Genomic DNA, 25,947 nt, shown 5'->3' on the forward strand with positions numbered 1-25,947 from the left:
GAGGCGGGTGGGAACAGCCGGGGGTTGAGGGTACTGTGCTAAAAGAGGTGGAGTTATGCAGATCTAAAACGCGTGGATTGCAGCAGCAGCAAGCCGAAAAGTGCAGGCATGTGAGGGATCTAGAGGTTGACAGCATGTCTTCTTAACGGGAGTCCAGGTGGCCATCTCCACAAATGGACTTTTCAGAATCCTTGGGTGGCACCGTAGTCGGAAACCAATTCTGGTTATCGCTTCTCGGCCTTTTGGCTAAGATCAAGTGTAGTATCTGTTCTTATCAGTTTAATATCTGATACGTCCCCTATCTGGGGACCATATATTAAATGGATTTTTAGAACAGGGAGATGGAAAAAGAGCTTGCTCTGTCCACTCCACGCATTGACCTGGTATTGCAGTATCTCCAGGACCGGTGCACCCCTTCTTTAATGCAGTTTCTAAAATCAGAAAGAATTGAATTCAATGCTTTTTGTTCATTTTGCTTGTTTGTCGGATTTTGGGATGGACTCTTTGGCTTTGCTTTTCTTCTCCTCATTGGATTTTTCATGTTAAAAGTTGCAGAAGCCAGATGACAAGCTCATTTTGGTTCAACTTCAGCAACTGTGCATTGCATTGCCATGTAATGTAATGTAATGCAATGCTATCTATCTAGCTCTCCCTCTATACTTCCTTTTGGATAAACAGACATATTAGGCAAGCATTTTGGAGCTTTCACCTAAATAACTACAGGTGGTGAGATAAGCTGCACAATATAATTGACCTTTCAGTATATTGTTGCACACACACCATCTATTTAGCAAATGCCCTTGTTATCAACAGCAGCCTTTTAAACTCACCTGAGCTAACAGGTATGTGAGCTGGTTACTCTGCTGCGCTTAAAATTTCTTTTTTGGTTTGCTACAATGCCTTTTCTGAAACGTTGTCTCCCTCTGCTGGAACACTGACTTCTTTCATTTAATGCCTGCAGACTATAAAAGAGAAACCAACCCAAAAAGTTTGGTTGATTAGTCTGTGGCATTCTTTTAAACTGTTGCTTATGGCGGTCTCTGTGAGCTTCTCAGTGACATTCAGCCATCCAGGTATCCCGCCTGCAGTAGACGGAATGTGGCAATGGAACGCTGGCTGCGCGTGTCATAATAGGCTCTGAGCCTTTATATACCTGCGCACAGCAGCAGCCACCTTCAGTCTGCTGCTGGACAGCCAGCAGCAGCAGCAGCAGGAGAGGTAATTAATCAGCAACCCTCCTGCTAAGGGTAGACAGCTGCTCGTTCCACCCCCCCCCCCGCCTTAATTGGTTCTCCTCCCTTCCAACGGTGTTGAGGCGGGTGGGAACAGCCGGGGGTTGAGGGTACTGTGCTAAAAGAGGTGGAGTTATGCAGATCTAAAACGCGTGGATTGCAGCAGCAGCAAGCCGAAAAGTGCAGGCATGTGAGGGATCTAGAGGTTGACAGCATGTCTTCTTAACGGGAGTCCAGGTGGCCATCTCCACAAATGGACTTTTCAGAATCCTTGGGTGGCACCGTAGTCGGAAACCAATTCTGGTTATCGCTTCTCGGCCTTTTGGCTAAGATCAAGTGTAGTATCTGTTCTTATCAGTTTAATATCTGATACGTCCCCTATCTGGGGACCATATATTAAATGGATTTTTAGAACAGGGAGATGGAAAAAGAGCTTGCTCTGTCCACTCCACGCATTGACCTGGTATTGCAGTATCTTCAGGACCGGTGCACCCCTTCTTTAATGCAGTTTCTAAAATCAGAAAGAATTGAATTCAATGCTTTTTGTTCATTTTGCTTGTTTGTCGGATTTTGGGATGGACTCTTTGGCTTTGCTTTTCTTCTCCTCATTGGATTTTTCATGTTAAAAGTTGCAGAAGCCACATGACAAGCTCATTTTGGTTCAACTTCAGCAACTGTGCATTGCATTGCCATGTAATGTAATGTAATGCAATGCTATCTATCTAGCTCTCCCTCTATACTTCCTTTTGGATAAACAGACATATTAGGCAAGCATTTTGGAGCTTTCACCTAAATAACTACAGGTGGTGAGATAAGCTGCACAATATAATTGACCTTTCAGTATATTGTTGCATACACACCATCTATTTAGCAAATGCCCTTGTTATCAACAGCAGCCTTTTAAACTCACCTGAGCTAACAGGTATGTGAGCTGGTTACTCTGCTGCGCTTAAAATTTCTTTTTTGGTTTGCTACAATGCCTTTTCTGAAACGTTGTCTCCCTCTGCTGGAACACTGACTTCTTTCATTTAATGCCTGCAGACTATAAAAGAGAAACCAACCCAAAAAGTTTGGTTGATTAGTCTGTGGCATTCTTTTAAACTGTTGCTTATGGCGGTCTCTGTGAGCTTCTCAGTGACATTCAGCCATCCAGGTATCCCGCCTGCAGTAGACGGAATGTGGCAATAGAACGCTGGCTGCGCGTGTCATAATAGGCTCTGAGCCTTTATATACCTGCGCACAGCAGCAGTCACCTTCAGTCTGCTGCTGGACAGCCAGCAGCAGCAGCAGCAGGAGAGGTAATTAATCAGCAACCCTCCTGCTAAGGGTAGACAGCTGCTCGTTCCACCCCCCCCCCCGCCTTAATTGGTTCTCCTCCCTTCCAACGATGTTGAGGCGGGTGGGAACAGCCGGGGGTTGAGGGTACTGTGCTAAAAGAGGTGGAGTTATGCAGATCTAAAACGCGTGGATTGCAGCAGCAGCAAGCCGAAAAGTGCAGGCATGTGAGGGATCTAGAGGTTGACAGCATGTCTTCTTAACGGGAGTCCAGGTGGCCATCTCCACAAATGGACTTTTCAGAATCCTTGGGTGGCACCGTAGTCGGAAACCAATTCTGGTTATCGCTTCTCGGCCTTTTGGCTAAGATCAAGTGTAGTATCTGTTCTTATCAGTTTAATATCTGATACGTCCCCTATCTGGGGACCATATATTAAATGGATTTTTAGAACAGGGAGATGGAAAAAGAGCTTGCTCTGTCCACTCCACGCATTGACCTGGTATTGCAGTATCTCCAGGACCGGTGCACCCCTTCTTTAATGCAGTTTCTAAAATCAGAAAGAATTGAATTCAATGCTTTTTGTTCATTTTGCTTGTTTGTCGGATTTTGGGATGGACTCTTTGGCTTTGCTTTTCTTCTCCTCATTGGATTTTTCATGTTAAAAGTTGCAGAAGCCAGATGACAAGCTCATTTTGGTTCAACTTCAGCAACTGTGCATTGCATTGCCATGTAATGTAATGTAATGCAATGCTATCTATCTAGCTCTCCCTCTATACTTCCTTTTGGATAAACAGACATATTAGGCAAGCATTTTGGAGCTTTCACCTAAATAACTACTGGTGGTGAGATAAGCTGCACAATATAATTGACCTTTCAGTATATTGTTGCACACACACCATCTATTTAGCAAATGCCCTTGTTATCAACAGCAGCCTTTTAAACTCACCTGAGCTAACAGGTATGTGAGCTGGTTACTCTGCTGCGCTTAAAATTTCTTTTTTGGTTTGCTACAATGCCTTTTCTGAAACATTGTCTCCCTCTGCTGGAACACTGACTTCTTTCATTTAATGCCTGCAGACTATAAAAGAGAAACCAACCCAAAAAGTTTGGTTGATTAGTCTGTGGCATTCTTTTAAACTGTTGCTTATGGCGGTCTCTGTGAGCTTCTCAGTGACATTCAGCCATCCAGGTATCCCGCCTGCAGTAGACGGAATGTGGCAATGGAACGCTGGCTGCGCGTGTCATAATAGGCTCTGAGCCTTTATATACCTGCGCACAGCAGCAGCCACCTTCAGTCTGCTGCTGGACAGCCAGCAGCAGCAGCAGCAGGAGAGGTAATTAATCAGCAACCCTCCTGCTAAGGGTAGACAGCTGCTCGTTCCACCCCCCCCCCGCCTTAATTGGTTCTCCTCCCTTCCAACGGTGTTGAGGCGGGTGGGAACAGCCGGGGGTTGAGGGTACTGTGCTAAAAGAGGTGGAGTTATGCAGATCTAAAACGCGTGGATTGCAGCAGCAGCAAGCCGAAAAGTGCAGGCATGTGAGGGATCTAGAGGTTGACAGCATGTCTTCTTAACGGGAGTCCAGGTGGCCATCTCCACAAATGGACTTTTCAGAATCCTTGGGTGGCACCGTAGTCGGAAACCAATTCTGGTTATCGCTTCTCGGCCTTTTGGCTAAGATCAAGTGTAGTATCTGTTCTTATCAGTTTAATATCTGATATGTCCCCTATCTGGGGACCATATATTAAATGGATTTTTAGAACAGGGAGATGGAAAAAGAGCTTGCTCTGTCCACTCCACGCATTGACCTGGTATTGCAGTATCTCCAGGACCGGTGCACCCCTTCTTTAATGCAGTTTCTAAAATCAGAAAGAATTGAATTCAATGCTTTTTGTTCATTTTGCTTGTTTGTCGGATTTTGGGATGGACTCTTTGGCTTTGCTTTTCTTCTCCTCATTGGATTTTTCATGTTAAAAGTTGCAGAAGCCAGATGACAAGCTCATTTTGGTTCAACTTCAGCAACTGTGCATTGCATTGCCATGTAATGTAATGTAATGCAATGCTATCTATCTAGCTCTCCCTCTATACTTCCTTTTGGATAAACAGACATATTAGGCAAGCATTTTGGAGCTTTCACCTAAATAACTACAGGTGGTGAGATAAGCTGCACAATATAATTGACCTTTCAGTATATTGTTGCACACACACCATCTATTTAGCAAATGCCCTTGTTATCAACAGCAGCCTTTTAAACTCACCTGAGCTAACAGGTATGTGAGCTGGTTACTCTGCTGCGCTTAAAATTTCTTTTTTGGTTTGCTACAATGCCTTTTCTGAAACGTTGTCTCCCTCTGCTGGAACACTGACTTCTTTCATTTAATGCCTGCAGACTATAAAAGAGAAACCAACCCAAAAAGTTTGGTTGATTAGTCTGTGGCATTCTTTTAAACTGTTGCTTATGGCGGTCTCTGTGAGCTTCTCAGTGACATTCAGCCATCCAGGTATCCCGCCTGCAGTAGACGGAATGTGGCAATGGAACGCTGGCTGCGCGTGTCATAATAGGCTCTGAGCCTTTATATACCTGCGCACAGCAGCAGCCACCTTCAGTCTGCTGCTGGACAGCCAGCAGCAGCAGCAGCAGGAGAGGTAATTAATCAGCAACCCTCCTGCTAAGGGTAGACAGCTGCTCGTTCCACCCCCCCCCGCCTTAATTGGTTCTCCTCCCTTCCAACGGTGTTGAAGCGGGTGGGAACAGCCGGGGGTTGAGGGTACTGTGCTAAAAGAGGTGGAGTTATGCAGATCTAAAACGCGTGGATTGCAGCAGCAGCAAGCCGAAAAGTGCAGGCATGTGAGGGATCTAGAGGTTGACAGCATGTCTTCTTAACGGGAGTCCAGGTGGCCATCTCCACAAATGGACTTTTCAGAATCCTTGGGTGGCACCGTAGTCGGAAACCAATTCTGGTTATCGCTTCTCGGCCTTTTGGCTAAGATCAAGTGTAGTATCTGTTCTTATCAGTTTAATATCTGATACGTCCCCTATCTGGGGACCATATATTAAATGGATTTTTAGAACAGGGAGATGGAAAAAGAGCTTGCTCTGTCCACTCCACGCATTGACCTGGTATTGCAGTATCTCCAGGACCGGTGCACCCCTTCTTTAATGCAGTTTCTAAAATCAGAAAGAATTGAATTCAATGCTTTTTGTTCATTTTGCTTGTTTGTCGGATTTTGGGATGGACTCTTTGGCTTTGCTTTTCTTCTCCTCATTGGATTTTTCATGTTAAAAGTTGCAGAAGCCAGATGACAAGCTCATTTTGGTTCAACTTCAGCAACTGTGCATTGCATTGCCATGTAATGTAATGTAATGCAATGCTATCTATCTAGCTCTCCCTCTATACTTCCTTTTGGATAAACAGACATATTAGGCAAGCATTTTGGAGCTTTCACCTAAATAACTACAGGTGGTGAGATAAGCTGCACAATATAATTGACCTTTCAGTATATTGTTGCACACACACCATCTATTTAGCAAATGCCCTTGTTATCAACAGCAGCCTTTTAAACTCACCTGAGCTAACAGGTATGTGAGCTGGTTACTCTGCTGCGCTTAAAATTTCTTTTTTTGTTTGCTACAATGCCTTTTCTGAAACGTTGTCTCCCTCTGCTGGAACACTGACTTCTTTCATTTAATGACTGCAGACTATAAAAGAGAAACCAACCCAAAAAGTTTGGTTGATTAGTCTGTGGCATTCTTTTAAACTGTTGCTTATGGCGGTCTCTGTGAGCTTCTCAGTGACATTCAGCCATCCAGGTATCCCGCCTGCAGTAGACGGAATGTGGCAATGGAACGCTGGCTGCGCGTGTCATAATAGGCTCTGAGCCTTTATATACCTGCGCACAGCAGCAGCCACCATCAGTCTGCTGCTGGACAGCCAGCAGCAGCAGCAGCAGGAGAGGTAATTAATCAGCAACCCTCCTGCTAAGGGTAGACAGCTGCTCGTTCCACCCCCCCCCCCCCGCCTTAATTGGTTCTCCTCCCTTCCAACGGTGTTGAGGCGGGTGGGAACAGCCGGGGGTTGAGGGTACTGTGCTAAAAGAGGTGGAGTTATGCAGATCTAAAACGCGTGGATTGCAGCAGCAGCAAGCCGAAAAGTGCAGGCATGTGAGGGATCTAGAGGTTGACAGCATGTCTTCTTAACGGGAGTCCAGGTGGCCATCTCCACAAATGGACTTTTCAGAATCCTTGGGTGGCACCGTAGTCGGAAACCAATTCTGGTTATCGCTTCTCGGCCTTTTGGCTAAGATCAAGTGTAGTATCTGTTCTTATCAGTTTAATATCTGATACGTCCCCTATCTGGGGACCATATATTAAATGGATTTTTAGAACAGGGAGATGGAAAAAGAGCTTGCTCTGTCCACTCCACGCATTGACCTGGTATTGCAGTATCTCCAGGACCGGTGCACCCCTTCTTTAATGCAGTTTCTAAAATCAGAAAGAATTGAATTCAATGCTTTTTATTCATTTTGCTTGTTTGTCGGATTTTGGGATGGACTCTTTGGCTTTGCTTTTCTTCTCCTCATTGGATTTTTCATGTTAAAAGTTGCAGAAGCCAGATGACAAGCTCATTTTGGTTCAACTTCAGCAACTGTGCATTGCATTGCCATGTAATGTAATGTAATGCAATGCTATCTATCTAGCTCTCCCTCTATACTTCCTTTTGGATAAACAGACATATTAGGCAAGCATTTTGGAGCTTTCACCTAAATAACTACAGGTGGTGAGATAAGCTGCACAATATAATTGACCTTTCAGTATATTGTTGCACACACACCATCTATTTAGCAAATGCCCTTGTTATCAACAGCAGCCTTTTAAACTCACCTGAGCTAACAGGTATGTGAGCTGGTTACTCTGCTGCGCTTAAAATTTCTTTTTTGGTTTGCTACAATGCCTTTTCTGAAACGTTGTCTCCCTCTGCTGGAACACTGACTTCTTTCATTTAATGCCTGCAGACTATAAAAGAGAAACCAACCCAAAAAGTTTGGTTGATTAGTCTGTGGCATTCTTTTAAACTGTTGCTTATGGCGGTCTCTGTGAGCTTCTCAGTGACATTCAGCCATCCAGGTATCCCGCCTGCAGTAGACGGAATGTGGCAATGGAACGCTGGCTGCGCGTGTCATAATAGGCTCTGAGCCTTTATATACCTGCGCACAGCAGCAGCCACCTTCAGTCTGCTGCTGGACAGCCAGCAGCAGCAGCAGCAGGAGAGGTAATTAATCAGCAACCCTCCTGCTAAGGGTAGACAGCTGCTCGTTCCACCCCCCCCCCCCGCCTTAATTGGTTCTCCTCCCTTCCAACGGTGTTGAGGCGGGTGGGAACAGCCGGGGGTTGAGGGTACTGTGCTAAAAGAGGTGGAGTTATGCAGATCTAAAACGCGTGGATTGCAGCAGCAGCAAGCCGAAAAGTGCAGGCATGTGAGGGATCTAGAGGTTGACAGCATGTCTTCTTAACGGGAGTCCAGGTGGCCATCTCCACAAATGGACTTTTCAGAATCCTTGGGTGGCATCGTAGTCGGAAACCAATTCTGGTTATCGCTTCTCGGCCTTTTGGCTAAGATCAAGTGTAGTATCTGTTCTTATCAGTTTAATATCTGATACGTCCCCTATCTGGGGACCATATATTAAATGGATTTTTAGAACAGGGAGATGGAAAAAGAGCTTGCTCTGTCCACTCCACGCATTGACCTGGTATTGCAGTATCTCCAGGACCGGTGCACCCCTTCTTTAATGCAGTTTCTAAAATCAGAAAGAATTGAATTCAATGCTTTTTGTTCATTTTGCTTGTTTGTCGGATTTTGGGATGGACTCTTTGGCTTTGCTTTTCTTCTCCTCATTGGATTTTTCATGTTAAAAGTTGCAGAAGCCAGATGACAAGCTCATTTTGGTTCAACTTCAGCAACTGTGCATTGCATTGCCATGTAATGTAATGTAATGCAATGCTATCTATCTAGCTCTCCCTCTATACTTCCTTTTGGATAAACAGACATATTAGGCAAGCATTTTGGAGCTTTCACCTAAATAACTACAGGTGGTGAGATAAGCTGCACAATATAATTGACCTTTCAGTATATTGTTGCACACACACCATCTATTTAGCAAATGCCCTTGTTATCAACAGCAGCCTTTTAAACTCACCTGAGCTAACAGGTATGTGAGCTGGTTACTCTGCTGCGCTTAAAATTTCTTTTTTGGTTTGCTACAATGCCTTTTCTGAAACGTTGTCTCCCTCTGCTGGAACACTGACTTCTTTCATTTAATGCCTGCAGACTATAAAAGAGAAACCAACCCAAAAAGTTTGGTTGATTAGTCTGTGGCATTCTTTTAAACTGTTGCTTATGGCGGTCTCTGTGAGCTTCTCAGTGACATTCAGCCATCCAGGTATCCCGCCTGCAGTAGACGGAATGTGGCAATGGAACGCTGGCTGCGCGTGTCATAATAGGCTCTGAGCCTTTATATACCTGGGCACAGCAGCAGCCACCTTCAGTCTGCTGCTGGACAGCCAGCAGCAGCAGCAGCAGGAGAGGTAATTAATCAGCAACCCTCCTGCTAAGGGTAGACAGCTGCTCGTTCCACCCCCCCCCGCCTTAATTGGTTCTCCTCCCTTCCAACGGTGTTGAGGCGGGTGGGAACAGCCGGGGGTTGAGGGTACTGTGCTAAAAGAGGTGGAGTTATGCAGATCTAAAACGCGTGGATTGCAGCAGCAGCAAGCCGAAAAGTGCAGGCATGTGAGGGATCTAGAGGTTGACAGCATGTCTTCTTAATGGGAGTCCAGGTGGCCATCTCCACAAATGGACTTTTCAGAATCCTTGGGTGGCACCGTAGTCGGAAACCAATTCTGGTTATCGCTTCTCGGCCTTTTGGCTAAGATCAAGTGTAGTATCTGTTCTTATCAGTTTAATATCTGATACGTCCCCTATCTGGGGACCATATATTAAATGGATTTTTAGAACAGGGAGATGGAAAAAGAGCTTGCTCTGTCCACTCCACGCATTGACCTGGTATTGCAGTATCTCCAGGACCGGTGCACCCCTTCTTTAATGCAGTTTCTAAAATCAGAAAGAATTGAATTCAATGCTTTTTGTTCATTTTGCTTGTTTGTCGGATTTTGGGATGGACTCTTTGGCTTTGCTTTTCTTCTCCTCATTGGATTTTTCATGTTAAAAGTTGCAGAAGCCAGATGACAAGCTCATTTTGGTTCAACTTCAGCAACTGTGCATTGCATTGCCATGTAATGTAATGTAATGCAATGCTATCTATCTAGCTCTCCCTCTATACTTCCTTTTGGATAAACAGACATATTAGGCAAGCATTTTGGAGCTTTCACCTAAATAACTACAGGTGGTGAGATAAGCTGCACAATATAATTGACCTTTCAGTATATTGTTGCACACACACCATCTATTTAGCAAATGCCCTTGTTATCAACAGCAGCCTTTTAAACTCACCTGAGCTAACAGGTATGTGAGCTGGTTACTCTGCTGCGCTTAAAATTTCTTTTTTGGTTTGCTACAATGCCTTTTCTGAAATGTTGTCTCCCTCTGCTGGAACACTGACTTCTTTCATTTAATGCCTGCAGACTATAAAAGAGAAACCAACCCAAAAAGTTTGGTTGATTAGTCTGTGGCATTCTTTTAAACTGTTGCTTATGGCGGTCTCTGTGAGCTTCTCAGTGACATTCAGCCATCCAGGTATCCCGCCTGCAGTAGACGGAATGTGGCAATGGAACGCTGGCTGCGCGTGTCATAATAGGCTCTGAGCCTTTATATACCTGCGCACAGCAGCAGCCACCTTCAGTCTGCTGCTGGACAGCCAGCAGCAGCAGCAGCAGGAGAGGTAATTAATCAGCAACCCTCCTGCTAAGGGTAGACAGCTGCTCGTTCCACCCCCCCCCGCCTTAATTGGTTCTCCTCCCTTCCAACGGTGTTGAGGCGGGTGGGAACAGCCGGGGGTTGAGGGTACTGTGCTAAAAGAGGTGGAGTTATGTAGATCTAAAACGCGTGGATTGCAGCAGCAGCAAGCCGAAAAGTGCAGGCATGTGAGGGATCTAGAGGTTGACAGCATGTCTTCTTAACGGGAGTCCAGGTGGCCATCTCCACAAATGGACTTTTCAGAATCCTTGGGTGGCACCGTAGTCGGAAACCAATTCTGGTTATCGCTTCTCGGCCTTTTGGCTAAGATCAAGTGTAGTATCTGTTCTTATCAGTTTAATATCTGATACGTCCCCTATCTGGGGACCATATATTAAATGGATTTTTAGAACAGGGAGATGGAAAAAGAGCTTGCTCTGTCCACTCCACGCATTGACCTGGTATTGCAGTATCTCCAGGACCGGTGCACCCCTTCTTTAATGCAGTTTCTAAAATCAGAAAGAATTGAATTCAATGCTTTTTGTTAATTTTGCTTGTTTGTCGGATTTTGGGATGGACTCTTTGGCTTTGCTTTTCTTCTCCTCATTGGATTTTTCATGTTAAAAGTTGCAGAAGCCAGATGACAAGCTCATTTTGGTTCAACTTCAGCAACTGTGCATTGCATTGCCATGTAATGTAATGTAATGCAATGCTATCTATCTAGCTCTCCCTCTATACTTCCTTTTGGATAAACAGACATATTAGGCAAGCATTTTGGAGCTTTCACCTAAATAACTACAGGTGGTGAGATAAGCTGCACAATATAATTGACCTTTCAGTATATTGTTGCACACACACCATCTATTTAGCAAATGCCCTTGTTATCAACAGCAGCCTTTTAAACTCACCTGAGCTAACAGGTATGTGAGCTGGTTATTCTGCTGCGCTTAAAATTTCTTTTTTGGTTTGCTACAATGCCTTTTCTGAAACGTTGTCTCCCTCTGCTGGAACACTGACTTCTTTCATTTAATGCCTGCAGACTATAAAAGAGAAACCAACCCAAATAGTTTGGTTGATTAGTCTGTGGCATTCTTTTAAACTGTTGCTTATGGCGGTCTCTGTGAGCTTCTCAGTGACATTCAGCCATCCAGGTATCCCGCCTGCAGTAGACGGAATGTGGCAATGGAACGCTGGCTGCGCGTGTCATAATAGGCTCTGAGCCTTTATATACCTGCGCACAGCAGCAGCCACCTTCAGTCTGCTGCTGGACAGCCAGCAGCAGCAGCAGCAGGAGAGGTAATTAATCAGCAACCCTCCTGCTAAGGGTAGACAGCTGCTCGTTCCACCCCCCCCCCCCCCGCCTTAATTGGTTCTCCTCCCTTCCAACGGTGTTGAGGCGGGTGGGAACAGCCGGGGGTTGAGGGTACTGTGCTAAAAGAGGTGGAGTTATGCAGATCTAAAACGCGTGGATTGCAGCAGCAGCAAGCCGAAAAGTGCAGGCATGTGAGGGATCTAGAGGTTGACAGCATGTCTTCTTAACGGGAGTCCAGGTGGCCATCTCCACAAATGGACTTTTCAGAATCCTTGGGTGGCACCGTAGTCGGAAACCAATTCTGGTTATCGCTTCTCGGCCTTTTGGCTAAGATCAAGTGTAGTATCTGTTCTTATCAGTTTAATATCTGATACGTCCCCTATCTGGGGACCATATATTAAATGGATTTTTAGAACAGGGAGATGGAAAAAGAGCTTGCTCTGTCCACTCCACGCATTGACCTGGTATTGCAGTATCTCCAGGACCGGTGCACCCCTTCTTTAATGCAGTTTCTTAAATTTAGAAAGAATTGAATTCAATGCTTTTTGTTCATTTTGCTTGTTTGTCGGATTTTGGGATGGACTCTTTGGCTTTGCTTTTCTTCTCCTCATTGGATTTTTCATGTTAAAAGTTGCAGAAGCCAGATGACAAGCTCATTTTGGTTCAACTTCAGCAACTGTGCATTGCATTGCCATGTAATGTAATGTAATGCAATGCTATCTATCTAGCTCTCCCTCTATACTTCTTTTGGATAAACAGACATATTAGGCAAGCATTTTGGAGCTTTCACCTAAATAACTACAGGTGGTGAGATAAGCTGCACAATATAATTGACCTTTCAGTATATTGTTGCACACACACCATCTATTTAGCAAATGCCCTTGTTATCAACAGCAGCCTTTTAAACTCACCTGAGCTAACAGGTATGTGAGCTGGTTACTCTGCTGCGCTTAAAATTTCTTTTTTGGTTTGCTACAATGCCTTTTCTGAAACGTTGTCTCCCTCTGCTGGAACACTGACTTCTTTCATTTAATGCCTGCAGACTATAAAAGAGAAACCAACCCAAAAAGTTTGGTTGATTAGTCTGTGGCATTCTTTTAAACTGTTGCTTATGGCGGTCTCTGTGAGCTTCTCAGTGACATTCAGCCATCCAGGTATCCCGCCTGCAGTAGACGGAATGTGGCAATGGAACGCTGGCTGCGCGTGTCATAATAGGCTCTGAGCCTTTATATACCTGCGCACAGCAGCAGCCACCTTCAGTCTGCTGCTGGACAGCCAGCAGCAGCAGCAGCAGGAGAGGTAATTAATCAGCAACCCTCCTGCTAAGGGTAGACAGCTGCTCGTTCCACCCCCCCCCCCGCCTTAATTGGTTCTCCTCCCTTCCAACGGTGTTGAGGCGGGTGGGAACAGCCGGGGGTTGAGGGTACTGTGCTAAAAGAGGTGGAGTTATGCAGATCTAAAACGCGTGGATTGCAGCAGCAGCAAGCCGAAAAGTGCAGGCATGTGAGGGATCTAGAGGTTGACAGCATGTCTTCTTAACGGGAGTCCAGGTGGCCATCTCCACAAATGGACTTTGCAGAATCCTTGGGTGGCACCGTAGTCGGAAACCAATTCTGGTTATCGCTTCTCGGCCTTTTGGCTAAGATCAAGTGTAGTATCTGTTCTTATCAGTTTAATATCTGATACGTCCCCTATCTGGGGACCATATATTAAATGGATTTTTAGAACAGGGAGATGGAAAAAGAGCTTGCTCTGTCCACTCCACGCATTGATCTGGTATTGCAGTATCTCCAGGACCGGTGCACCCCTTCTTTAATGCAGTTTCTAAAATCAGAAAGAATTGAATTCAATGCTTTTTGTTCATTTTGCTTGTTTGTCGAATTTTGGGATGGACTCTTTGGCTTTGCTTTTCTTCTCCTCATTGGATTTTTCATGTTAAAAGTTGCAGAAGCCAGATGACAAGCTCATTTTGGTTCAACTTCAGCAACTGTGCATTGCATTGCCATGTAATGTAATGTAATGCAATGCTATCTATCTAGCTCTCCCTCTATACTTCCTTTTGGATAAACAGACATATTAGGCAAGCATTTTGGAGCTTTCACCTAAATAACTACAGGTGGTGAGATAAGCTGCACAATATAATTGACCTTTCAGTATATTGTTGCACACACACCATCTATTTAGCAAATGCCCTTGTTATCAACAGCAGCCTTTTAAACTCACCTGAGCTAACAGGTATGTGAGCTGGTTACTCTGCTGCGCTTAAAATTTATTTTTTGGTTTGCTACAATGCCTTTTCTGAAACGTTGTCTCCCTCTGCTGGAACACTGACTTCTTTCATTTAATGCCTGCAGACTATAAAAGAGAAACCAACCCAAAAAGTTTGGTTGATTAGTCTGTGGCATTCTTTTAAACTGTTGCTTATGGCGGTCTCTGTGAGCTTCTCAGTGACATTCAGCCATCCAGGTATCCCGCCTGCAGTAGACGGAATGTGGCAATGGAACGCTGGCTGCGCGTGTCATAATAGGCTCTGAGCCTTTATATACCTGCGCACAGCAGCAGCCACCTTCAGTCTGCTGCTGGACAGCCAGCAGCAGCAGCAGCAGGAGAGGTAATTAATCAGCAACCCTCCTGCTAAGGGTAGACAGCTGCTCGTTCCACCCCCCCCCCCCCCGCCTTAATTGGTTCTCCTCCCTTCCAACGGTGTTGAGGCGGGTGGGAACAGCCGGGGGTTGAGGGTACTGTGCTAAAAGAGGTGGAGTTATGCAGATCTAAAACGCGTGGATTGCAGCAGCAGCAAGCCGAAAAGTGCAGGCATGTGAGGGATCTAGAGGTTGACAGCATGTCTTCTTAACGGGAGTCCAGGTGGCCATCTCCACAAATGGACTTTTCAGAATCCTTGGGTGGCATCGTAGTCGGAAACCAATTCTGGTTATCGCTTCTCGGCCTTTTGGCTAAGATCAAGTGTAGTATCTTTTCTTATCAGTTTAATATCTGATACGTCCCCTATCTGGGGACCATATATTAAATGGATTTTTAGAACAGGGAGATGGAAAAAGAGCTTGCTCTGTCCACTCCACGCAGTGACCTGGTATTGCAGTATCTCCAGGACCGGTGCACCCCTTCTTTAATGCAGTTTCTAAAATCAGAAAGAATTGAATTCAATGCTTTTTGTTCATTTTGCTTGTTTGTCGGATTTTGGGATGGACTCTTTGGCTTTGCTTTTCTTCTCCTCATTGGATTTTTCATGTTAAAAGTTGCAGAAGCCAGATGACAAGCTCATTTTGGTTCAACTTCAGCAACTGTGCATTGCATTGCCATGTAATGTAATGTAATGCAATGCTATCTATCTAGCTCTCCCTCTATACTTCCTTTTGGATAAACAGACATATTAGGCAAGCATTTTGGAGCTTTCACCTAAATAACTACAGGTGGTGAGATAAGCTGCACAATATAATTGACCTTTCAGTATATTGTTGCACACACACCATCTATTTAGCAAATGCCCTTGTTATCAACAGCAGCCTTTTAAACTCACCTGAGCTAACAGGTATGTGAGCTGGTTACTCTGCTGCGCTTAAAATTTCTTTTTTGGTTTGCTACAATGCCTTTTCTGAAACGTTGTCTCCCTCTGCTGGAACACTGACTTCTTTCATTTAATGCCTGCTGACTATAAAAGAGAAACCAACCCAAAAAGTTTGGTTGATTAGTCTGTGGCATTCTTTTAAACTGTTGCTTATGGCGGTCTCTGTGAGCTTCTCAGTGACATTCAGCCATCCAGGTATCCCGCCTGCAGTAGACGGAATGTGGCAATGGAACGCTGGCTGCGCGTGTCATAATAGGCTCTGAGCCTTTATATACCTGCGCACAGCAGCAGCCACCTTCAGTCTGCTGCTGGACAGCCAGCAGCAGCAGCAGCAGGAGAGGTAATTAATCAGCAACCCTCCTGCTAAGGGTAGACAGCTGCTCGTTCCACCCCCCCCCCGCCTTAATTGGTTCTCCTCCCTTCCAACGGTGTTGAGGCGGGTGGGAACAGCCGGGGGTTGAGGGTACTGTGCTAAAAGAGGTGGAGTTGTGCAGATCTAAAACGCGTGGATTGCAGCAGCAGCAAGCCGAAAAGTGCAGGCATGTGAGGGATCTAGAGGTTGACAGCATGTCTTCTTAACGGGAGTCCAGGTGGCCATCTCCACAAATGGACTTTTCAGAATCCTTGGGTGGCACCGTAGTCGGAAACCAATTCTGGTTATCGCTTCTCGGCCTTTTGGCTAAGATCAAGTGTAGTATCTGTTCTTATCAGTTTAATATCTGATACGTCCCCTATCTGGGGACCATATATTAAATGGATTTTTAGAACAGGGAGATGGAAAAAGAGCTTGCTCTGTCCACTCCACGCATTGACCTGGTATTGCAGTATCTCCAGGACCGGTGCACCCCTTCTTTAATGCAGTTTCTAAAATCAGAAAGAATTGAATTCAATGCTTTTTGTTCATTTTGCTTGTTTGTCGGATTTTGGGATGGACTCTTTGGCTTTGCTTTTCTTCTCCTCATTGGATTTTTCATGTTAAAAGTTGCAGAAGCCAGATGACAAGCTCATTTTGGTTCAACTTCAGCAACTGTGCATTGCATTGCCATGTAATGTAATGTAATGCAATGCTATCTATCTAGCTCTCCCTCTATACTTCCTTTTGGATAAACAGACATATTAGGCAAGCATTTTGGAGCTTTCACCTAAATAACTACAGGTGGTGAGATAAGCTGCACAATATAATTGACCTTTCAGTATATTGTTGCACACACACCATCTATTTAGCAAATGCCCTTGTTATCAACAGCAGCCTTTTAAACTCACCTGAGCTAACAGGTATGTGAGCTGGTTACTCTGCTGCGCTTAAAATTTCTTTTTTGGTTTGCTACAATGCCTTTTCTGAAACGTTGTCTCCCTCTGCTGGAACACTGACTTCTTTCATTTAATGCCTGCAGACTATAAAAGAGAAACCAACCCAAAAAGTTTGGTTGATTAGTCTGTGGCATTCTTTTAAACTGTTGCTTATGGCGGTCTCTGTGAGCTTCTCAGCGACATTCAGCCATCCAGGTATCCCGCCTGCAGTAGACGGAATGTGGCAATGGAACGCTGGCTGCGCGTGTCATAATAGGCTCTGAGCCTTTATATACCTGCGCACAGCAGCAGCCACCTTCAGTCTGCTGTTGGACAGCCAGCAGCAGCAGCAGCAGGAGAGGTAATTAATCAGCAACCCTCCTGCTAAGGGTAGACAGCTGCTCGTTCCACCCCCCCCCCCGCCTTAATTGGTTCTCCTCCCTTCCAACGGTGTTGAGGCGGGTGGGAACAGCAAGGGGTTGAGGGTACTGTGCTAAAAGAGGTGGAGTTATGCAGATCTAAAACGCGTGGATTGCAGCAGCAGCAAGCCGAAAAGTGCAGGCATGTGAGGGATCTAGAGGTTGACAGCATGTCTTCTTAACGGGAGTCCAGGTGGCCATCTCCACAAATGGACTTTTCAGAATCCTTGGGTGGCACCGTAGTCGGAAACCAATTCTGGTTATCGCTTCTCGGCCTTTTGGCTAAGATCAAGTGTAGTATCTGTTCTTATCAGTTTAATATCTGATACGTCCTCTATCTGGGGACCATATATTAAATGGATTTTTAGAACAGGGAGATGGAAAAAGAGCTTGCTCTGTCCACTCCACGCATTGACCTGGTATTGCAGTATCTCCAGGACCGGTGCACCCCTTCTTTAATGCAGTTTCTAAAATCAGAAAGAATTGAATTCAATGCTTTTTGTTCATTTTGCTTGTTTGTCGGATTTTGGGATGGACTCTTTGGCTTTGCTTTTCTTCTCCTCATTGGATTTTTCATGTTAAAAGTTGCAGAAGCCAGATGACAAGCTCATTTTGGTTCAACTTCAGCAACTGTGCATTGCATTGCCATGTAATGTAATGTAATGCAATGCTATCTATCTAGCTCTCCCTCTATACTTCCTTTTGGATAAACAGACATATTAGGCAAGCATTTTGGAGCTTTCACCTAAATAACTACAGGTGGTGAGATAAGCTGCACAATATAATTGACCTTTCAGTATATTGTTGCACACACACCATCTATTTAGCAAATGCCCTTGTTATCAACAGCAGCCTTTTAAACTCACCTGAGCTAACAGGTATGTGAGCTGGTTACTCTGCTGCGCTTAAAATTTCTTTTTTGGTTTGCTACAATGCCTTTTCTGAAACGTTGTCTCCCTCTGCTGGAACACTGACTTCTTTCATTTAATGCCTGCAGACTATAAAAGAGAAACCAACCCAAAAAGTTTGGTTGATTAGTCTGTGGCATTCTTTTAAACTGTTGCTTATGGCGGTCTCTGTGAGCTTCTCAGTGACATTCAGCCATCCAGGTATCCCGCCTGCAGTAGACGGAATGTGGCAATGGAACGCTGGCTGCGCGTGTCATAATAGGCTCTGAGCCTTTATATACCTGCGCACAGCAGCAGCCACCTTCAGTCTGCTGCTGGACAGCCAGCAGCAGCAGCAGCAGGAGAGGTAATTAATCAGCAACCCTCCTGCTAAGGGTAGACAGCTGCTCGTTCCACCCCCCCCCCCCGCCTTAATTGGTTCTCCTCCCTTCCAACGGTGTTGAGGCGGGTGGGAACAGCCGGGGGTTGAGGGTACTGTGCTAAAAGAGGTGGAGTTATGCAGATCTAAAACGCGTGGATTGCAGCAGCAGCAAGCCGAAAAGTGCAGGCATGTGAGGGATCTAGAGGTTGACAGCATGTCTTCTTAACGGGAGTCCAGGTGGCCATCTGCACAAATGGACTTTTCAGAATCCTTGGGTGGCACCGTAGTCGGAAACCAATTCTGGTTATCGCTTCTCGGCCTTTTGGCTAAGATCAAGTGTAGTATCTGTTCTTATCAGTTTAATATCTGATACGTCCCCTATCTGGGGACCATATATTAAATGGATTTTTAGAACAGGGAGATGGAAAAAGAGCTTGCTCTGTCCACTCCACGCATTGACCTGGTATTGCAGTATCTCCAGGACCGGTGCACCCCTTCTTTAATGCAGTTTCTAAAATCAGAAAGAATTGAATTCAATGCTTTTTGTTCATTTTGCTTGTTTGTCGGATTTTGGGATGGACTCTTTGGCTTTGCTTTTCTTCTCCTCATTGGATTTTTCATGTTAAAAGTTGCAGAAGCCAGATGACAAGCTCATTTTGGTTCAAGTTCAGCAACTGTGCATTGCATTGCCATGTAATGTAATGTAATGCAATGCTATCTATCTAGCTCTCCCTCTATACTTCCTTTTGGATAAACAGACATATTAGGCAAGCATTTTGGAGCTTTCACCTAAATAACTACAGGTGGTGAGATAAGCTGCACAATATAATTGACCTTTCAGTATATTGTTGCACACACACCATCTATTTAGCAAATGCCCTTGTTATCAACAGCAGCCTTTTAAACTCACCTGAGCTAACAGGTATGTGAGCTGGTTACTCTGCTGCGCTTAAAATTTATTTTTTGGTTTGCTACAATGCCTTTTCTGAAACGTTGTCTCCCTCTGCTGGAACACTGACTTCTTTCATTTAATGCCTGCAGACTATAAAAGAGAAACCAACCCAAAAAGTTTGGTTGATTAGTCTGTGGCATTCTTTTAAACTGTTGCTTATGGCGGTCTCTGTGAGCTTCTCAGTGACATTCAGCCATCCAGGTATCCCGCCTGCAGTAGACGGAATGTGGCAATAGAACGCTGGCTGCGCGTGTCATAATAGGCTCTGAGCATTTATATACCTGCGCACAGCAGCAGCCACCTTCAGTCTGCTGCTGGACAGCCAGCAGCAGCAGCAGCAGGAGAGGTAATTAATCAGCAACCCTCCTGCTAAGGGTAGACAGCTGCTCGTTCCACCCCCCCCCCCGCCTTAATTGGTTCTCCTCCCTTCCAACGGTGTTGAGGCGGGTGGGAACAGCCGGGGGTTGAGGGTACTGTGCTAAAAGAGGTGGAGTTATGCAGATCTAAAACGCGTGGATTGCAGCAGCAGCAAGCCGAAAAGTGCAGGCATGTGAGGGATCTAGAGGTTGACAGCATGTCTTCTTAACGGGAGTCCAGGTGGCCATCTCCACAAATGGACTTTTCAGAATCCTTGGGTGGCATCGTAGTCGGAAACCAATTCTGGTTATCGCTTCTCGGCCTTTTGGCTAAGATCAAGTGTAGTATCTTTTCTTATCAGTTTAATATCTGATACGTCCCCTATCTGGGGACCATATATTAAATGGATTTTTAGAACAGGGAGATGGAAAAAGAGCTTGCTCTGTCCACTCCACGCATTGACCTGGTATTGCAGTATCTCCAGGACCGGTGCACCCCTTCTTTAATGCAGTTTCTAAAATCAGAAAGAATTGAATTCAATGCTTTTTGTTCATTTTGCTTGTTTGTCGGATTTTGGGATGGACTCTTTGGCTTTGCTTTTCTTCTCCTCATTGGATTTTTCATGTTAAAAGTTGCAGAAGCCAGATGACAAGCTCATTTTGGTTCAACTTCAGCAACTGTGCATTGCATTGCCATGTAATGTAATGTAATGCAATGCTATCTATCTAGCTCTCCCTCTATACTTCCTTTTGGATAAACAGACATATTAGGCAAGCATTTTGGAGCTTTCACCTAAATAACTACAGGTGGTGAGATAAGCTGCACAATATAATTGACCTTTCAGTATATTGTTGCACACACACCATCTATTTAGCAAATGCCCTTGTTATCAACAGCAGCCTTTTAAACTCACCTGAGCTAACAGGTATGTGAGCTGGTTACTCTGCTGCGCTTAAAATTTCTTTTTTGGTTTGCTACAATGCCTTTTCTGAAACGTTGTCTCCCTCTGCTGGAACACTGACTTCTTTCATTTAATGCCTGCAGACTATAAAAGAGAAACCAACCCAAAAAGTTTGGTTGATTAGTCTGTGGCATTCTTTTAAACTGTTGCTTATGGCGGTCTCTGTGAGCTTCTCAGTGACATTCAGCCATCCAGGTATCCCGCCTGCAGTAGACGGAATGTGGCAATGGAACGCTGGCTGCGCGTGTCATAATAGGCTCTGAGCCTTTATATACCTGCGCACAGCAGCAGCCACCTTCAGTCTGCTGCTGGACAGCCAGCAGCAGCAGCAGCAGGAGAGGTAATTAATCAGCAACCCTCCTGCTAAGGGTAGACAGCTGCTCGTTCCACCCCCCCCCGCCTTAATTGGTTCTCCTCCCTTCCAACGATGTTGAGGCGGGTGGGAACAGCCGGGGGTTGAGGGTACTGTGCTAAAAGAGGTGGAGTTATGCAGATCTAAAACGCGTGGATTGCAGCAGCAGCAAGCCGAAAAGTGCAGGCATGTGAGGGATCTAGAGGTTGACAGCATGTCTTCTTAACGGGAGTCCAGGTGGCCATCTCCACAAATGGACTTTTCAGAATCCTTGGGTGGCACCGTAGTCGGAAACCAATTCTGGTTATCGCTTCTCGGCCTTTTGGCTAAGATCAAGTGTAGTATCTGTTCTTATCAGTTTAATATCTGATACGTCCCCTATCTGGGGACCATATATTAAATGGATTTTTAGAACAGGGAGATGGAAAAAGAGCTTGCTCTGTCCACTCCACGCATTGACCTGGTATTGCAGTATCTCCAGGACCGGTGCACCCCTTCTTTAATGCAGTTTCTAAAATCAGAAAGAATTGAATTCAATGCTTTTTGTTCATTTTGCTTGTTTGTCGGATTTTGGGATGGACTCTTTGGCTTTGCTTTTCTTCTCCTCATTGGATTTTTCATGTTAAAAGTTGCAGAAGCCAGATGACAAGCTCATTTTGGTTCAACTTCAGCAACTGTGCATTGCATTGCCATGTAATGTAATGTAATGCAATGCTATCTATCTAGCTCTCCCTCTATACTTCCTTTTGGATAAACAGACATATTAGGCAAGCATTTTGGAGCTTTCACCTAAATAACTACAGGTGGTGAGATAAGCTGCACAATATAATTGACCTTTCAGTATATTGTTGCACACACACCATCTATTTAGCAAATGCCCTTGTTATCAACAGCAGCCTTTTAAACTCACCTGAGCTAACAGGTGTGTGAGCTGGTTACTCTGCTGCGCTTAAAATTTCTTTTTTGGTTTGCTACAATGCCTTTTCTGAAATGTTGTCTCCCTCTGCTGGAACACTGACTTCTTTCATTTAATGCCTGCAGACTATAAAAGAGAAACCAACCCAAAAAGTTTGGTTGATTAGTCTGTGGCATTCTTTTAAACTGTTGCTTATGGCGGTCTCTGTGAGCTTCTCAGTGACATTCAGCCATCCAGGTATCCCGCCTGCAGTAGACGGAATGTGGCAATGGAACGCTGGCTGCGCGTGTCATAATAGGCTCTGAGCCTTTATATACCTGCGCACAGCAGCAGCCACCTTCAGTCTGCTGCTGGAAAGCCAGCAGCAGCAGCAGCAGGAGAGGTAATTAATCAGCAACCCTCCTGCTAAGGGTAGACAGCTGCTCGTTCCACCCCCCCCCCCGCCTTAATTGGTTCTCCTCCCTTCCAACGGTGTTGAGGCGGGTGGGAACAGCCGGGGGTTGAGGGTACTGTGCTAAAAGAGGTGGAGTTATGCAGATCTAAAACGCGTGGATTGCAGCAGCAGCAAGCCGAAAAGTGCAGGCATGTGAGGGATCTAGAGGTTGACAGCATGTCTTCTTAACGGGAGTCCAGGTGGCCATCTCCACAAATGGACTTTTCAGAATCCTTGGGTGGCACCGTAGTCGGAAACCAATTCTGGTTATCGCTTCTCGGCCTTTTGGCTAAGATCAAGTGTAGTATCTGTTCTTATCAGTTTAATATCTGATACGTCCCCTATCTGGGGACCATATATTAAATGGATTTTTAGAACAGGGAGATAGAAAAAGAGCTTGCTCTGTCCACTCCACGCATTGACCTGGTATTGCAGTATCTCCAGGACCGGTGCACCCCTTCTTTAATGCAGTTTCTAAAATCAGAAAGAATTGAATTCAATGCTTTTTGTTCATTTTGCTTGTTTGTCGGATTTTGGGATGGACTCTTTGGCTTTGCTTTTCTTCTCCTCATTGGATTTTTCATGTTAAAAGTTGCAGAAGCCAGATGACAAGCTCATTTTGGTTCAACTTCAGCAACTGTGCATTGCATTGCCATGTAATGTAATGTAATGCAATGCTATCTATCTAGCTCTCCCTCTATACTTCCTTTTGGATAAACAGACATATTAGGCAAGCATTTTGGAGCTTTCACCTAAATAACTACAGGTGGTGAGATAAGCTGCACAATATAATTGACCTTTCAGTATATTGTTGCACACACACCATCTATTTAGCAAATGCCCTTGTTATCAACAGCAGCCTTTTAAACTCACCTGAGCTAACAGGTATGTGAGCTGGTTACTCTGCTGCGCTTAAAATTTCTTTTTTGGTTTGCTACAATGCCTTTTCTGAAACGTTGTCTCCCTCTGCTGGAACACTGACTTCTTTCATTTAATGCCTGCAGACTATAAAAGAGAAACCAACCCAAAAAGTTTGGTTGATTAGTCTGTGGCATTCTTTTAAACTGTTGCTTATGGCGGTCTCTGTGAGCTTCTCAGTGACATTCAGCCATCCAGGTATCCCGCCTGCAGTAGACGGAATGTGGCAATGGAACGCTGGCTGCGTGTGTCATAATAGGCTCTGAGCCTTTATATACCTGCGCACAGCAGCAGCCACCTTCAGTCTGCTGCTGGACAGCCAGCAGCAGCAGCAGCAGGAGAGGTAATTAATCAGCAACCCTCCTGCTAAGGGTAGACAGCTGCTCGTTCCACCCCCCCCCCCGCCTTAATTGGTTCTCCTCCCTTCCAACGGTGTTGAGGCGGGTGGGAACAGCCGGGGGTTGAGGGTACTGTGCTAAAAGAGGTGGAGTTATGCAGATCTAAAACGCGTGGATTGCAGCAGCAGCAAGCCGAAAAGTGCAGGCATGTGAGGGATCTAGAGGTTGACAGCATGTCTTCTTAACGGGAGTCCAGGTGGCCATCTCCACAAATGGACTTTTCAGAATCCTTGGGTGGCACCGTAGTCGGAAACCAATTCTGGTTATCGCTTCTCGGCCTTTTGGCTAAGATCAAGTGTAGTATCTGTTCTTATCAGTTTAATATCTGATACGTCCCCTATCTGGGGACCATATATTAAATGGATTTTTAGAACAGGGAGATGGAAAAAGAGCTTGCTCTGTCCACTCCACGCATTGACCTGGTATTGCAGTATCTCCAGGACCGGTGCACCCCTTCTTTAATGCAGTTTCTAAAATCAGAAAGAATTGAATTCAATGCTTTTTGTTCATTTTGCTTGTTTGTCGGATTTTGGGATGGACTCTTTGGCTTTGCTTTTCTTCTCCTCATTGGATTTTTCATGTTAAAAGTTGCAGAAGCCAGATGACAAGCTCATTTTGGTTCAACTTCAGCAACTGTGCATTGCATTGCCATGTAATGTAATGTAATGCAATGCTATCTATCTAGCTCTCCCTCTATACTTCCTTTTGGATAAACAGACATATTAGGCAAGCATTTTGGAGCTTTCACCTAAATAACTACAGGTGGTGAGATAAGCTGCACAATATAATTGACCTTTCAGTATATTGTTGCACACACACCATCTATTTAGCAAATGCCCTTGTTATCAACAGCAGCCTTTTAAACTCACCTGAGCTAACAGGTATGTGAGCTGGTTACTCTGCTGCGCTTAAAATTTCTTTTTTGGTTTGCTACAATGCCTTTTCTGAAACGTTGTCTCCCTCTGCTGGAACACTGACTTCTTTCATTTAATGCCTGCAGACTATAAAAGAGAAACCAACCCAAAAAGTTTGGTTGATTAGTTTGTGGCATTCTTTTAAACTGTTGCTTATGGCGGTCTCTGTGAGCTTCTCAGTGACATTCAGCCATCCAGGTATCCCGCCTACAGTAGACGGAATGTGGCAATGGAACGCTGGCTGCGCGTGTCATAATAGGCTCTGAGCCTTTATATACCTGCGCACAGCAGCAGCCACCTTCAGTCTGCTGCTGGACAGCCAGCAGCAGCAGCAGCAGGAGAGGTAATTAATCAGCAACCCTCCTGCTAAGGGTAGACAGCTGCTCGTTCCACCCCCCCCCGCCTTAATTGGTTCTCCTCCCTTCCAACGGTGTTGAGGCGGGTGGGAACAGCCGGGGGTTGAGGGTACTGTGCTAAAAGAGGTGGAGTTATGCAGATCTAAAACGCGTGGATTGCAGCAGCAGCAAGCCGAAAAGTGCAGGCATGTGAGGGATCTAGAGGTTGACAGCATGTCTTCTTAACGGGAGTCCAGGTGGCCATCTCCACAAATGGACTTTTCAGAATCCTTGGGTGGCACCGTAGTCGGAAACCAATTCTGGTTATCGCTTCTCGGCCTTTTGGCTAAGATCAAGTGTAGTATCTGTTCTTATCAGTTTAATATCTGATACGTCCCCTATCTGGGGACCATATATTAAATGGATTTTTAGAACAGGGAGATGGAAAAAGAGCTTGCTCTGTCCACTCCACGCATTGACCTGGTATTGCAGTATCTCCAGGACCGGTGCACCCCTTCTTTAATGCAGTTTCTAAAATCAGAAAGAATTGAATTCAATGCTTTTTGTTCATTTTGCTTGTTTGTCGGATTTTGGGATGGACTCTTTGGCTTTGCTTTTCTTCTCCTCATTGGATTTTTCATGTTAAAAGTTGCAGAAGCCAGATGACAAGCTCATTTTGGTTCAACTTCAGCAACTGTGCATTGCATTGCCATGTAATGTAATGTAATGCAATGCTATCTATCTAGCTCTCCCTCTATACTTCCTTTTGGATAAACAGACATATTAGGCAAGCATTTTGGAGCTTTCACCTAAATAACTACAGGTGGTGAGATAAGCTGCACAATATAATTGACCTTTCAGTATATTGTTGCACACACACCATCTATTTAGCAAATGCCCTTGTTATCAACAGCAGCCTTTTAAACTCACCTGAGCTAACAGGTATGTGAGCTGGTTACTCTGCTGCGCTTAAAATTTCTTTTTTGGTTTGCTACAATGCCTTTTCTGAAACGTTGTCTCCCTCTGCTGGAACACTGACTTCTTTCATTTAATGCCTGCAGACTATAAAAGAGAAACCAACCCAAAAAGTTTGGTTGATTAGTTTGTGGCATTCTTTTAAA

At 44.9% G+C, this 25,947-nt stretch overlaps 20 non-coding genes across 20 annotated transcripts; all 20 read left to right on the plus strand.

The window, feature by feature from the left end:
- The first annotated feature begins 226 nt into the window (after window positions 1-226).
- LOC141215919 (U2 spliceosomal RNA) lies at window positions 227-417 on the plus strand. The gene has a single exon (XR_012284970.1). It is a non-coding gene; the product is annotated as a U2 spliceosomal RNA (small nuclear RNA).
- A 1,121-nt stretch (window positions 418-1,538) lies between these two features.
- On the plus strand, window positions 1,539-1,729 carry LOC141216442 (U2 spliceosomal RNA). Its single transcript, XR_012285476.1, has one exon. It is a non-coding gene; the product is annotated as a U2 spliceosomal RNA (small nuclear RNA).
- A 1,121-nt stretch (window positions 1,730-2,850) lies between these two features.
- Window positions 2,851-3,041, plus strand: LOC141215930 (U2 spliceosomal RNA). The gene has a single exon (XR_012284981.1). It is a non-coding gene; the product is annotated as a U2 spliceosomal RNA (small nuclear RNA).
- A 1,120-nt stretch (window positions 3,042-4,161) lies between these two features.
- LOC141217078 (U2 spliceosomal RNA) lies at window positions 4,162-4,352 on the plus strand. Its single transcript, XR_012285952.1, has one exon. It is a non-coding gene; the product is annotated as a U2 spliceosomal RNA (small nuclear RNA).
- A 1,119-nt stretch (window positions 4,353-5,471) lies between these two features.
- LOC141215942 (U2 spliceosomal RNA) lies at window positions 5,472-5,662 on the plus strand. The gene has a single exon (XR_012284992.1). It is a non-coding gene; the product is annotated as a U2 spliceosomal RNA (small nuclear RNA).
- Window positions 5,663-6,785: 1,123 nt separating this feature from the next.
- Window positions 6,786-6,976, plus strand: LOC141215954 (U2 spliceosomal RNA). Its single transcript, XR_012285004.1, has one exon. It is a non-coding gene; the product is annotated as a U2 spliceosomal RNA (small nuclear RNA).
- Window positions 6,977-8,098: 1,122 nt separating this feature from the next.
- Window positions 8,099-8,289, plus strand: LOC141215966 (U2 spliceosomal RNA). The gene has a single exon (XR_012285015.1). It is a non-coding gene; the product is annotated as a U2 spliceosomal RNA (small nuclear RNA).
- A 1,119-nt stretch (window positions 8,290-9,408) lies between these two features.
- On the plus strand, window positions 9,409-9,599 carry LOC141215977 (U2 spliceosomal RNA). The gene has a single exon (XR_012285026.1). It is a non-coding gene; the product is annotated as a U2 spliceosomal RNA (small nuclear RNA).
- A 1,119-nt stretch (window positions 9,600-10,718) lies between these two features.
- Window positions 10,719-10,909, plus strand: LOC141215988 (U2 spliceosomal RNA). Its single transcript, XR_012285037.1, has one exon. It is a non-coding gene; the product is annotated as a U2 spliceosomal RNA (small nuclear RNA).
- Window positions 10,910-12,033: 1,124 nt separating this feature from the next.
- Window positions 12,034-12,224, plus strand: LOC141216000 (U2 spliceosomal RNA). Its single transcript, XR_012285048.1, has one exon. It is a non-coding gene; the product is annotated as a U2 spliceosomal RNA (small nuclear RNA).
- A 1,121-nt stretch (window positions 12,225-13,345) lies between these two features.
- LOC141216432 (U2 spliceosomal RNA) lies at window positions 13,346-13,536 on the plus strand. The gene has a single exon (XR_012285466.1). It is a non-coding gene; the product is annotated as a U2 spliceosomal RNA (small nuclear RNA).
- Window positions 13,537-14,660: 1,124 nt separating this feature from the next.
- LOC141216693 (U2 spliceosomal RNA) lies at window positions 14,661-14,851 on the plus strand. The gene has a single exon (XR_012285716.1). It is a non-coding gene; the product is annotated as a U2 spliceosomal RNA (small nuclear RNA).
- Window positions 14,852-15,971: 1,120 nt separating this feature from the next.
- LOC141216012 (U2 spliceosomal RNA) lies at window positions 15,972-16,162 on the plus strand. Its single transcript, XR_012285059.1, has one exon. It is a non-coding gene; the product is annotated as a U2 spliceosomal RNA (small nuclear RNA).
- A 1,121-nt stretch (window positions 16,163-17,283) lies between these two features.
- Window positions 17,284-17,474, plus strand: LOC141216418 (U2 spliceosomal RNA). The gene has a single exon (XR_012285452.1). It is a non-coding gene; the product is annotated as a U2 spliceosomal RNA (small nuclear RNA).
- A 1,122-nt stretch (window positions 17,475-18,596) lies between these two features.
- Window positions 18,597-18,787, plus strand: LOC141216024 (U2 spliceosomal RNA). Its single transcript, XR_012285071.1, has one exon. It is a non-coding gene; the product is annotated as a U2 spliceosomal RNA (small nuclear RNA).
- Window positions 18,788-19,908: 1,121 nt separating this feature from the next.
- LOC141216619 (U2 spliceosomal RNA) lies at window positions 19,909-20,099 on the plus strand. The gene has a single exon (XR_012285645.1). It is a non-coding gene; the product is annotated as a U2 spliceosomal RNA (small nuclear RNA).
- A 1,119-nt stretch (window positions 20,100-21,218) lies between these two features.
- LOC141216037 (U2 spliceosomal RNA) lies at window positions 21,219-21,409 on the plus strand. Its single transcript, XR_012285082.1, has one exon. It is a non-coding gene; the product is annotated as a U2 spliceosomal RNA (small nuclear RNA).
- Window positions 21,410-22,530: 1,121 nt separating this feature from the next.
- On the plus strand, window positions 22,531-22,721 carry LOC141216459 (U2 spliceosomal RNA). Its single transcript, XR_012285492.1, has one exon. It is a non-coding gene; the product is annotated as a U2 spliceosomal RNA (small nuclear RNA).
- A 1,121-nt stretch (window positions 22,722-23,842) lies between these two features.
- On the plus strand, window positions 23,843-24,033 carry LOC141216048 (U2 spliceosomal RNA). Its single transcript, XR_012285093.1, has one exon. It is a non-coding gene; the product is annotated as a U2 spliceosomal RNA (small nuclear RNA).
- A 1,119-nt stretch (window positions 24,034-25,152) lies between these two features.
- LOC141216060 (U2 spliceosomal RNA) lies at window positions 25,153-25,343 on the plus strand. Its single transcript, XR_012285104.1, has one exon. It is a non-coding gene; the product is annotated as a U2 spliceosomal RNA (small nuclear RNA).
- Window positions 25,344-25,947: the final 604 nt, after the last annotated feature.

Source organism: Phyllobates terribilis, unplaced genomic scaffold (assembly GCF_046119375.1).
Source record: "Phyllobates terribilis strain yellow unplaced genomic scaffold, ASM4611937v1 Scaffold_236__1_contigs__length_3049075, whole genome shotgun sequence".
Taxonomy (NCBI): domain Eukaryota; kingdom Metazoa; phylum Chordata; class Amphibia; order Anura; family Dendrobatidae; genus Phyllobates; species Phyllobates terribilis.